Source organism: Schistocerca cancellata, chromosome 6 (genome assembly GCF_023864275.1).
Source record: "Schistocerca cancellata isolate TAMUIC-IGC-003103 chromosome 6, iqSchCanc2.1, whole genome shotgun sequence".
NCBI classification, from domain to species: Eukaryota; Metazoa; Arthropoda; class Insecta; order Orthoptera; family Acrididae; genus Schistocerca; species Schistocerca cancellata.
The window spans coordinates 603540423-603552418 of record NC_064631.1 but is presented as its reverse complement, the minus strand read 5'-3'; positions in this window follow the sequence as shown (position 1 = coordinate 603552418).

The window sequence follows — 11996 nt, the reverse complement described above, 5'->3', positions numbered from 1 at the left end:
GGCGAACCTCAAAGTTTTTATTTCTTCTCCATGGATTTTAATACCTACTCCGAATTTTTCTTTTGTTTCCTCTACTGCTTGCTCAATATACAGATTGGATAACATCGGGGATAGGCTACAACCCTGTCTTACTCCCTTCCCAACCACTGCTTCCCTTTCATGTCCCTCGACTCTAATAACTGGCATCTGGTTTCTGTACAAATTGTAAACAGCCTTTCGCTCCCTGTATTTTACCCCTGCCACCTTTAGAATTTGAAAGAGAGTATTCCAGTCAACATTGTCAAAAGCTTTCTCTAAGTCTACAAATGCTAGAAACGTAGGTTTGCCTTTCCTTAATCTTTCTTCTAAGATAAGTCGTAAGGTCAGTATTGCCTCACGTGTTCCAGTATTTCTACGGAATCCAAACTGATCTACCCCGAGGTTGGCTTCTATACCTCTCAACAGATACCCCTCCGTTGTGGTTGTACCTACGGTACGGCTATCTGTATCGCTGAGGCACGCAAGCCTCCCCACCAACGGCAAGGTCTATGGTTCATGGGAGGGGGGGGGGGGTATACATGTAGGGAGAAGCAATGTACAGGGTAAGTCATAAAGGACTTTACAGCTTTGGAATTATATAGAAATTTATTGAGATAAATTACAGAAACGTTAGACGTGTCATTTTGTAGTAAACGATCTCAAGTTTGATTCTCATAGCGCATCAGCACCCCATTTCTTCACCAGGAGTGCCTACATAGCGCCCAGTTAAGATGGCTACTGTTACTGGTGAGAAGCGTGCTTGCTGTCTGTTTTGGTCTCATAAAACGAACTCTGCAACAACTGAAACTTCCTGGTAGATTAAAACTGTGTGCTGGACCGAGACTCGAACTCGGGACCTTTGCCTTTCGCGGGCAAGTGCTGTATCATCTGAGCTACCCAAGCACGACTCAAGCCCCGTCCTCACAGCTTTACTTCTGCCAGTACCCCGTCTCCTACCTTCCAAACTTTACAGAAGCTCTCCTACGAACCTTACAGAACAGGAGAGCTTCTGTAAAGTTTGGAAGGTAGGAGACGAGGTACTGGTAGAAGTAAAGCTGTGAGGACGGGGTGTGAGTCGTGCTTGGGTAGCTCAGATGGTACAGCACTTGCCCGCGAAAGGCAAAGGTCCAGAGCTCGAGTCTCGGTCCGGCACACAGTTTTAATCTACCAGAAAGTTTCACATCAGTGCAGACTCCGCTGCAAGAGTGCAAATTTCATTTTGCAACAACTGTTCGGCGTAAATTTCGCACCGAATACCCTGAAGAACCTCCAAGCAGGCCTACAATTTACTCTTGGCACAAGAACTTTGTTAAGACAAGTTATTCACTGCGAAATGATAAATTGCCACATCGCCCGCGTGTTGATAATTGTATTGAGCAGGTTAGGGAGAGCTTTGCCTACAGTCCACAAAAATGAACGCGACGTGCGTCTCGCGAGATTGGCATTCCACAAAAGAAAAAGATGGTTAAAATGGCTCTGAGTATTATAAGACTTAGAACTACTTAAACCTAACTAAGCTAAGGACATCACACACATTCATGCCCGAGGCAGGATTCGAACCTGCATCCGTAGCAGTAGCGCGGTTCCGGACTGAAGCGCCTAGAACCGCTCAGCCACAACGACCGGCTCCACAAAAGACTGTTGGCGCGTACTGCCTAGACGTTTACACTTGAAACCACAGAGATTCACAATGGCGCAGCACATTAGTGATGCATGGGGAATTCTGTGCAGAAATGTTCCATTGGATAGAGGACGAGGAGACATTTCTGAACACAATAGTCTTCAGCGGTGAGTTAACATTTCATATCAATAGCGTGGTGAACACCCCCCACTGCAGAATATGGGGCAGCGAAAATACACATGTAAATGTGGAACACGTTCATGACAGCCCCAAAATTAATGTGTGTTGTCCCCTCAGAAAATTGAAAATGTACGGCCCTTTCGTCTACTTGGAGAAAACTGTCACTGGTATTGTGTTCCTGGACATGCTTGAAAGCTTTTTAATTTCAGAGTTCGTTGAAGATGACTGAGGTGGTATGGTTTACTACCGGCAGCCGACAGTGCAACAACTTATTTCCTCACGGAAGTTCGAGGTTTCATTGATAATTGCTTCCCAGGTCGGTGGACCGGCGAAAAGGGCCAATCGCATGGCCACCTCGCTCCCCCGACTGGATTCCTTTCTCTGGGGTTTCACTAAGGACCGTGTGTACTTTGCTTCCCTAACAAACAGTTTAGCCGACCCGACAATACGAATATACTCTGCCGTTGAACAAGTTACGCCCGATTTGCTGCAACAAGTATGGGAAGAAATTGATTAGCGGTAGGATGTTTGGCGCGTTGTAAATGGTAGCCATATCGAACCAAAATGACATTTGACAATTTTATGTGAAAGGGTTGAGGTTGTTTGCTACAGATTCTGTAAGTTATCTCAATAAATTTCTGCATCATGCCAGAGTTGTGAAGTCTTTTTGACTCTCCCTGTATTCGTTGACTCTTCTGGGAACATAAGTCCTCTGAATTTCTGCCACTGGAGTTGTCAGCGTACCTCTTGTTTTAGTGTCGTGCTTATTAAATGAACCTGTTACATAACGCGCCACTCTTCTATCTGTCCTCTCCAGTTCCTCTATAAATTCTATCTGGTACGGGCTTCAGACTGATGGAGAATATTCAAGAATCGATCGAACGCCGGTGGATTTTGTAAGGTAAGCTATCTCCTTCGCGCGTGGATTGCACTTTCTGAATATTCTTGCAATGAAGCTCAGCCCGACGTTTCCCTTGACTACGTTTAGTTTCATGTGGGCGCTCGTATTTATAGGGTTCGGTACATATACTTCTAGATCATTCATGCATGTGACTGCTTGCAGTCCAAACATTTGTTATACGTTAATACATCATTTCGTCCATTTATGTGCAATAAGTCACAGTTCTTTATGTTGACGCTGAACTGCCAGTTCCTGAACTAAGCGTCCAATCTATGCAGGTTTTCGTGTATTTTGTTAAAATTTTCGAGTGTTGGTACTTTACTTATATGACAGAATCATCTGCGGAAAGCCTCGTGAAGCTTCCGACGATATCCACTAGGCCGTTTGTGTGTACCATTCAACAGCAGCGTTTCGCTAATTTTCTGTTTTATAACGAAGTAATATTGGACAAACCTACACTTGGTAAAACAAACTTATTACAGATTTGGATCCAGTACCCAAAAAGCTTGGGATTAAAGCTATTGATTAACAAAATGATAATCCAAAAGTATATTTCCGTCGACAGGTGTTATTGTTCGCATCTGATTATCACTCATTAACAGAAAGGTAATACAGTAGCCTCAGAATGACATTGGCGTAAAGTGAAATGGCTAAGCAGGAATGGATAGAGGACAAATGCAACTCTATAGAAGCCTCTATAACTAAAAGAAACACAGATACCGCCGATAGGAAGATTAAAGAGCTCTTTGGAGAAAAGAGAAGGAGTTGTAGAAATATCCAGAGCTCGGATGAAAAATCAGTCCTAAGCAAGGATGGGAAAGCTGAAAAGTGGAAGGAGTTTAGAGAGGGTCTGTGCAAGAGGGATGAACTTGAAGGCAAAGTTATAGAAATGGAAGAGGACGAAGACGAGATGGAAGATACGACACTGCGAGAAGAATTTGACGGAGCGCTGAAAGATTTAAGTCGAAACAAGACCCACGGTGTAGACAACATTCTGTTAGAACTATTGAAAGCCTTGGGAGAGCCAGTCATGATAAAACTCGTCCATCCGGTGTGCAAGATGTAGGAGACAGATGAACGTTTATATCATTTGTAGAACACGAACGCTTTTGACAATGTTGACTGGAGTACGATAATGAAATTGTGAAGGAATCAGCGATAAAATACAGAAAGCGGATGGTTATAGACAGCTTGTGCAGAAACTAGATTGCAGTTATGAAGAGTCGAAGGACATGAAAGGGAAGCAGTAGCTGAGAAGGGAGTGAAACACGGTTGCAGTCTTTCCCCGATGTTATGCTATCTGCACACTGGGGAAGCTGTGAAGGAACCCAAGGAGAAATAAAAAATTCGGGGTTTGCCGATGACGTTGTAATTCTGTCAGAGACGGCAAAGGACTTGAAACATAAGGAGATATGACGAGATGTTAGAAATAATTTTTGCCGCATACGACATATTTCCAGATGGTTCCACGGTGGAACAGATGATCGGGTTCAATGTAGAGGAGGGAGTGGGTAGGGGGGGGGGGGGGAGTGTGCGGAGATTGGCAAGGTGATGGCAGTACTGGGCACGCGCAGACTGCCCGCCGATCAATACCACCTGTGGCAGAGCGGCGACGGACCGTCGCCGTTGGTGCCGGCGACGGCCGCCGCACGGCGCCACCGTCGCAGCTCGGCGTCGGCGCCGGCGCCGGCTGAGACTGCGGCGCGGAGGTCGCCGGGCAGTGCGCGAGGGACGGGCGTCGTGGGCGGCGGACTGCGGGGGCGGCCGACTGCGGGGGCGGTGGCGGCGGCCGCTCCAAAGTGATAATTCTGCTGCCTCAACAGAGTCCCGGCTGCGCAATACCCGCGCGTAGGACCGACCGACAATGGCGCCGCGCATATCGACGCCTGCGGGCTCTCGCGCTTTGAATGACTCCTGCCGTTCGCGTATCCGCTTTGAACAGAGTGGTGGTGTCGCTTTCCTTTTGGCCATTTAACGCCAGAGCTACAAAAGGCAACGCCTTAATTCGTTACGTGGCTGATTTAGCGACAACGTTCCAGGAAATACGGCTGAATCGAGTTTTGACTCAAAAATCGCTTGAATAATCTTTTCCGGAATACGGTCCTTCATTTAGGACGTGAGCTGTTAAAACTAATGCGTTCTGATGTATGCTGCTAGGCAAATGTAAGCCTATGCTACCTGGTCAGAAGATTAGTCGTAAAGTTCTAGAGAAAACCGCATGAGACGAACGCGTGGATCGGTAGGCTTGTAGAAGACTCGCGTTTGTTGAGATAGTTTTGGGATAAAGTCGTACTATTGTAAAGGAAACAGCACATATGCTCCGGCATTTGGAATCCTTATCGAGCAGGCACGGAGGTATACTTTGAAGGAAGTCGGAGGCACGCTGAAGAAACGTAACTGGGCGGCGTAGGCATTATCAACTTTCTAATAGACAGGCTCACGGTTTGCAAATGGGAATCCTTGAGGATGACGATGCTGGTTTTGCACAACAGTGGTGGATAAATTTCGGGATATGATGTATGACGTAGTGTGCGAGTAACATTTGCTGCTTCCTTCCTGTAGATCGATTAGTGATGGCGAGAGCAAGAGAAGAATCGGGACGCGTGCTTCATTCACTGTTATAATATGATTATAATATGACTGGGAAGTGCTAATACTAGTACGAAGCAAGAACTGCCTTGTGGCTTCCAAAGAGTAGACTTACTGAGAAATCAGCTCCAGCGTCTTTTAAAATAATTTGCAGAGCAACTAGAGACGATTTCTTAGTGCCACTTATATCTGGAAGCTGCGGTACTGCCATTCGCCTCAAATGAAAACGAGGACAAAACAACAGCTTTGTGATGTGTTATCGTACGACATGTCACTACGAATACTTTGCGATTTTGGTTTGGCCACTACATAAATCGCCGCTACGTAGCTACAGTTCCGGCACTTGTATGTGGCGCGTACGGCGAGGCGCGGGTAATAATGCGTATGACGTTTGTGTCAAATCAGTAGGGAATTAGTCTGCTGTGTCGATGAATGTGATACAGAAAGCTAAAAGAAATACATCTGCACAAGCCGTGGGTTTTCGCTCAAATTTTAAATGACAATCAACAGAAAGAGGTCGCTACTAATTGCTCTATCGGAGTAAAAATTAATCTCAAGTTAGCACGCCTAGTAGTGTTTTCAACATTGCAACAGACACATTAATTACAGGACCAAGTGGTACAAGCCGTATCCCACAGACACGTTCTGCGATAGCTAATATAATTATTTGGTCGAGGAATATTTCGCACTAATACCAGTTCGTACAAACAGTGTCCTCGCTACACCATGTCTTGCGATGTCTGTCCTATAAGGGAACCCATTTTACCTTAAGTGATGCTATATCCCAAGTTATTAATAAAGAAATGTCTGTGTCTATCTGTTACTTTTATTTGTTTATTTATTTACTTATTTATTTATTGCTATAGCGCTGTGTCTAATACTCAGTTTTGGAACACAGCCTAATTCTTTGTTGTTCTCTAACTTCGTAACAGGACCTCATGCCAGCGAGAGTACGGAGTAATGCTCGGCAGAGGGCAAATTGCCGAACACAGCATTTTTTCCCATATTTGTTAGTTGGTGGCCAATTATAAGTGAGGAGCTGCTTTGGAAGGAAGTGCTCGTTAGTCCTGTTTTCTTAACATAGTTGTTTTACAATGAGAAACTACGTACTGTTGCTTTTCATAGCATTATGTCATTATCTAACTCAGATTCGCGTGTCACCTTCCACCATGCCTGCGAAATGTTCAAGTTAGATTTTTGGTGCTGCATATTCGTGGGTTATTTAAAATTTCTTATTATCTGTAATACTAATGTATCCTGGTTCATATGTACCGATTTCCGACCTCAGTCGTTCCTTCCTCAAATAGTTCCTTAGTTATGGGAGCAGTTATTTCGTTTTCGTTCACTGTGGTTCATTATAAGTCAGATATTGCAAATGTCTTTCTCAGTTGCTATGTATTTACACGTTTTAATAAGAATGAGTGTTAGAGTTAGTACTACACACGCGAGAAGTATCGCGAGAACTCGTAGCTAATCGTAGTTTATCTTACGTACAGCGCCAGCCGGTAAAAGTTCGCCTTGTTGGAGACATTTGCAAGAGAGGTCTTTTGCAGCAGCAACAGATGTTCTTTCATGTGTTACTTGGTATTTTGTTATGCAACAACCATTCCGCAAGAAAAAGATTGGTTTAAATTTTGTACTGACAGATTTACGCGGAAGTGAGAGACACAGAGAAAAAGTTAGAATATCATACAAGACTACGATAGGGCCACAGTATTTGTAGTATATTGTATGTTACTAATAGAACATTTCGGAAACCGTTACTAAAGCCACGTACGTTAATATAACCTTGACTATACTTTTAGTTTTCCATATAGTTCGTATACTTGACACAGTGCATAGACATGTGAAAACCGCCAGCAAGTGTGACAGAGTTAGAGAGAAACCGTTAACTACACAGAATACTAAAATGAGCTTAAGTATCTGCTTTTATCTGAACTCCACCAAGAGATTAACGACTGCAGAAAAAACGTACATCATCCTCACTGCTGTGGCTATTGTCGCTGTTTTCCTGGGTAACGCGGCTTCCTACGTGCATCTGCATGTCACTTCCGCTGTTTGCCTTTAATGACGATCACGAAGCCTTGAAAGTGCCCCGAAGATCTGTTCAGCGAGACGTGATTGTCCTGTAGTCCTTTACATGATTTGAGGTACACCACTCATGCTAAAACACGACGCCAATTTGCTATATTAGCAGTTATCAAACAGCACAAGTTCTCTGCTCATGTGTGTACTTATTTATCTCAGGGACGCCTGCGAACTCTTTCAAATGATATTTTATCCATCGCATAATCAAAATCGCAGTTACATCGCATCAACTTTCCAAATAAATATTTTAGGGAAATAGAAGAGAACATATGATGAGAAATTGAAAACACCCAAATAAAATACATTTTTAAAACAGAAACAGACAGTGCCAATGGCTAGAACTATCAATTTCGGAAGGTTATGCGATATAACTGCGATCTTGGCTGAACATTTTAATGAAGTACTACTACAAATGATGAGATATTATTATACAGATTTTGCGTCTTCACTGGATGCTTTAGAGTGATACTGACAGAAACTTTTATATATGCATATCGCGTATTGCTAGTGACAACAGCTATAATGGATAGTAAAATGAGTCCAAGGAACGGCTAAAAAATTGGAAAATGTGATTAAAACAATTATCAGCTGATGACCAACGTAAACATAAAAGTAATAATGTTCATCGTTCATATTTTTTAACACACGGTTCCCGGGAGGAAATTAACCAAGATTTATACAGTATTGTGAGAAATCGCTTCATGAGAGATATAAACGAAGGTGTTCACTGACTTTCTGTATTCGTAACCTTAGGAAACCTCTCGATTTCATGCAACAATGCCCTTGACAGCATAATAAGTAGGGCGTCTTCATTACTTAAAAAATATGCGAGAGGAATGCTGAACTGTGATACGGAATAGAACATCGGCAGGCTTCAACCAGTTAAGCAAATTGCAAGATTCGGCTCATTAGTAGAATGTTCCTTAGAACGTAATCTGTCTGCGATTGTGTGCTAGAATACGGGATGAGGAAATCGGATCCTATACGACTGTACTCGATAAGAGAATCGCAAGTTCACAGAGCAGGAGTAACGAGAGATTCTGAAAATGATGAGTAAGACCGGGGTAATCTCGCGAAAACCTGCTTGCAAATAATTTTCGTTGAAGGATCTGTGGATACTTGAGGTCATCTACATGGCAGGCAGTCGGACAGGGAAGAAAGTTTAACATGGTATAATGAATAGGTTCCTCCTGTTTTTCTAAAGATACACGCTTCTCATTTTCCTGGTAAAAATATATTTCATGACAACTATGTCACTCTCAGTGAGGCCTTATTTTATACTAAAAGTTTGAGAAAAACTTCGTTTGTTAAATATTAGCTATCAACATTTTTGTTGTTGGTATTGTAATTTTTGTTTCTTTTAACAACAGTAACAACCAGAATGCGTGTGCCTAATTTGTCATCATTAATATTGCCCATACATGTAATATTTTTAGATATCTAATAAAGATAAGGACATGACACAGATATATCGCCAAGGAAAACAAGCGGAAAACATTCCTATAATTTCTTTCAGCGTCAACGGTTACTTTAGACGGTTACAAGCTGTAGGATGATTATGGAAAGTATCGTCTACCAACTATCCTACAGTGATTTGGCGAGTATAGTTGCAGGTAGAAAGGTGGAATATTGTTTTTTTAGTTTGCTGGACCATGTTACTTCGCAAGTAATAGTTACTTTTAGCACTGCGATAGGAAAACTGATGTACTACTTAACTGCAATAAGAAAATTCAGGTTATTCACATGGCGGACTTAATTATCAGAGAATTTCATCAACGTGTCACCGAAGGGGCTCGATTGCGTCGCTTTCCAAGCCCAGATCAATAGCGCATTGTTTCACCCATAGGCTCCCATTAACAATAGTAGGACAAAATTTGCCGTAACGAAGTCTTTACGTAAATCCTCTGACAGGGCTACCTGCTTTCATTGCAGACATGTCGCTTTGTGTTTCACCAGCGCTGCTGCCGCTTAAACACATCTCGAATACGTCTCGCATTGAACATCGTAGGCTAATCGTTGCTGTGTTTCGTAACACAGCAAAATCATGTAGAGACAAGTTTAATATATTTAAATGATTGAGGTGGTTTCTGATCTACAATTCTTCTTTTATTTTATAGATGAAATGAAGAGAAATGCTTACAATTCATTTATGGGAAGTTTGCTGGCAGGAATAGGTTTACAATTTTTTTTTTCCATATGTGATGTAGGATTTGTATCGTTCCTTCCTTTCTCCATTTTCTTTTCCAGATATGTATATCAATACTTAGTAGAAACTAAGCAATGTTGTTTGTCAGTGACCTAACGGTACGTAGTGGGTTCATAAAGACATACCAATACTACCTTCGTAGCCAGGCATCTAGAAACGGGTACATCCGCCTTTGGCTGCATTTAATCGTGGAAGTGGTTTGTACAACTTGTTTATCCGAGTTCGGGTGTACGTCGAGCCAGGCATTTAGCTGTAGGTCATTCATTTCCAACAGGTTACTGGCATACGGTTCGCAAACGCTTGTCTAGTAGTTGACGTTAATCTCCAGGAGCTAACACGTACTTCATTATCGAACATGAAAATCAACAGCTCTTCGTAACTGTTATTTGGACAGATCTGGATTAGCTGGCTTAGGAAAGACATTGCTGCGTATTGCATTTCTATGAAAAAATTTCCAACTTAGTTGTTAGTTAGCTTTATGTGCCTTTAGCTAGCTTGTATGTATAATGTATGTATAATTGACTCCTTATGCTCGGTTGCCACGATTAGAAACACTGTCAAGTATTCTCAATTTGTCACAGTCAATGGTGTAAACAACTGTTTGACAGTGCTTGCTAACACAATTACTCTTTCGTACTGCTTAATACATGTTAAAGTTACCCAGCAAAAAATTGAACAGGTCGGCGGAAGGAAGTGCTAACCAACAAGAACATATTTTGAATTGCTTCATGTTATGTGCTTGGCTATCTTCAAAGTTGAGAACATAAATACAGTAAGATAAAACAAATTGTATAATAGACGTCTGTATCTGGTAGTAGACACGAGAAAAACGTATTATCAGCATATGGTGCCTTCGACAGTATAACACGTAGTGTGACTGAACTAGTCGTCACTAAATTGAAGGTTAATACTTTCTTCCTCTAACCTCTTCACTACAACATAGGATTAATCTACGTAGCTTATACAACTGAATCAGAACTGTGCCTTAACACGACTCCCACTCTACTAAATTTCATACGTATTCACATTTCTATGTGCACTTGTTTGTATTTTTAATTTTATTCGTGTCTGGTGCACGTACACCTCATTACTTAGGAAGTACGTCTGATGAGTATAAAAAAAATCTAAGGAGGTACAGAGCAATACATATAGAGCTAGTAATACAGAATGAAACAGAACTCCACCGCCAAATTTTCGGAGGTTGTTCAGGGATATTCTCTGAGTATTTTGGTATAAGGGTTCTATGTTCTCCGGTGGCTCATTACAGTGTAATTACGAGCATATAATTATGGTTTATTCGGCTTTGTTACTAGAATTATCTTCGTTTCTGTGAACATACTTTCACAATAGTAATGCAGGCTGTTAACGTACAACTAACCCCGCCAGGAAAAAACAAACCCGGGACAGAAAGGAGCAGTTTGAATGCAAGCTCGGGGACCAAGAGTAAGGTCGGCGATACAAGGGGTAAGAGACCAAACGAAATGTAATCACTCTCTGAGGAGGCACCGGAGACCATCGATCCCTTCTACCAAAATACTCCAAAATTTTGTCTGCTTCACCCTGTCCATCATAATAACATTTCATCATGACTTACAACAAATAAAATTATTTTAGGCTGTTGAGAAAGAAACTAATTCCTTTGTAAGTGAAACTACTACATAAGGTAAAGATTTATGTAGGTGTGGCACTATCGCCTGTCAGTTCGTAAACGTGGCTGTGAAGCTTTTCGCGACGGCGTCCTTGCAATACATTTTTTCGGTTCAACTGCCGCGTCAGATTCGGATAAAATTCCAAGCTTTCGACGATGGCCTCCATCATCGTCGTCGTTTTTCGTTTTTTGTTTATGATAAACTGTAAATTAGTTTGGTGCTGTTCTTCTGTTGTTGCTCTTTTTGTCATTGAGCGTATTTTTATTTTTGTTTACGACCTTCTGTATGAAATATTCTTTCTGTGGAGAGAACATTCTTTTGTTGTTATGGCGTAAGACTGCTATCTCTGTTTTTATCCGAGGGTGGTGGTGATTCTCTTTTGTTAGATTAGAAGAATAGGCGAAACGTGTTAGGTGTGCACAAACAAAACGTTCAGTTGCAGGAGACGCAAACTTTTTCTTATCCACAACCTAAACCCATTATTGAAATATCTTTATTTTAAGTTTAAATATGTGATGAAATCTATCTAAGACGGGGTTAAGCAAGTACCCCTTGTGAGTTGCTTTCCTTGTGACGTATTTCGCTGGATGACTTGGTGCGCATATATTAAGATAAAGCGCACCGACGTTTCTTGCCGTTTTAGCTGCAGTACAAGGTGCGTTCCATAAGTAATGCGACCAAATTCATAAAAAATCATTTATTGAATATATTCGTACAAATAATCAAAAATTTTCAAAATAGCGC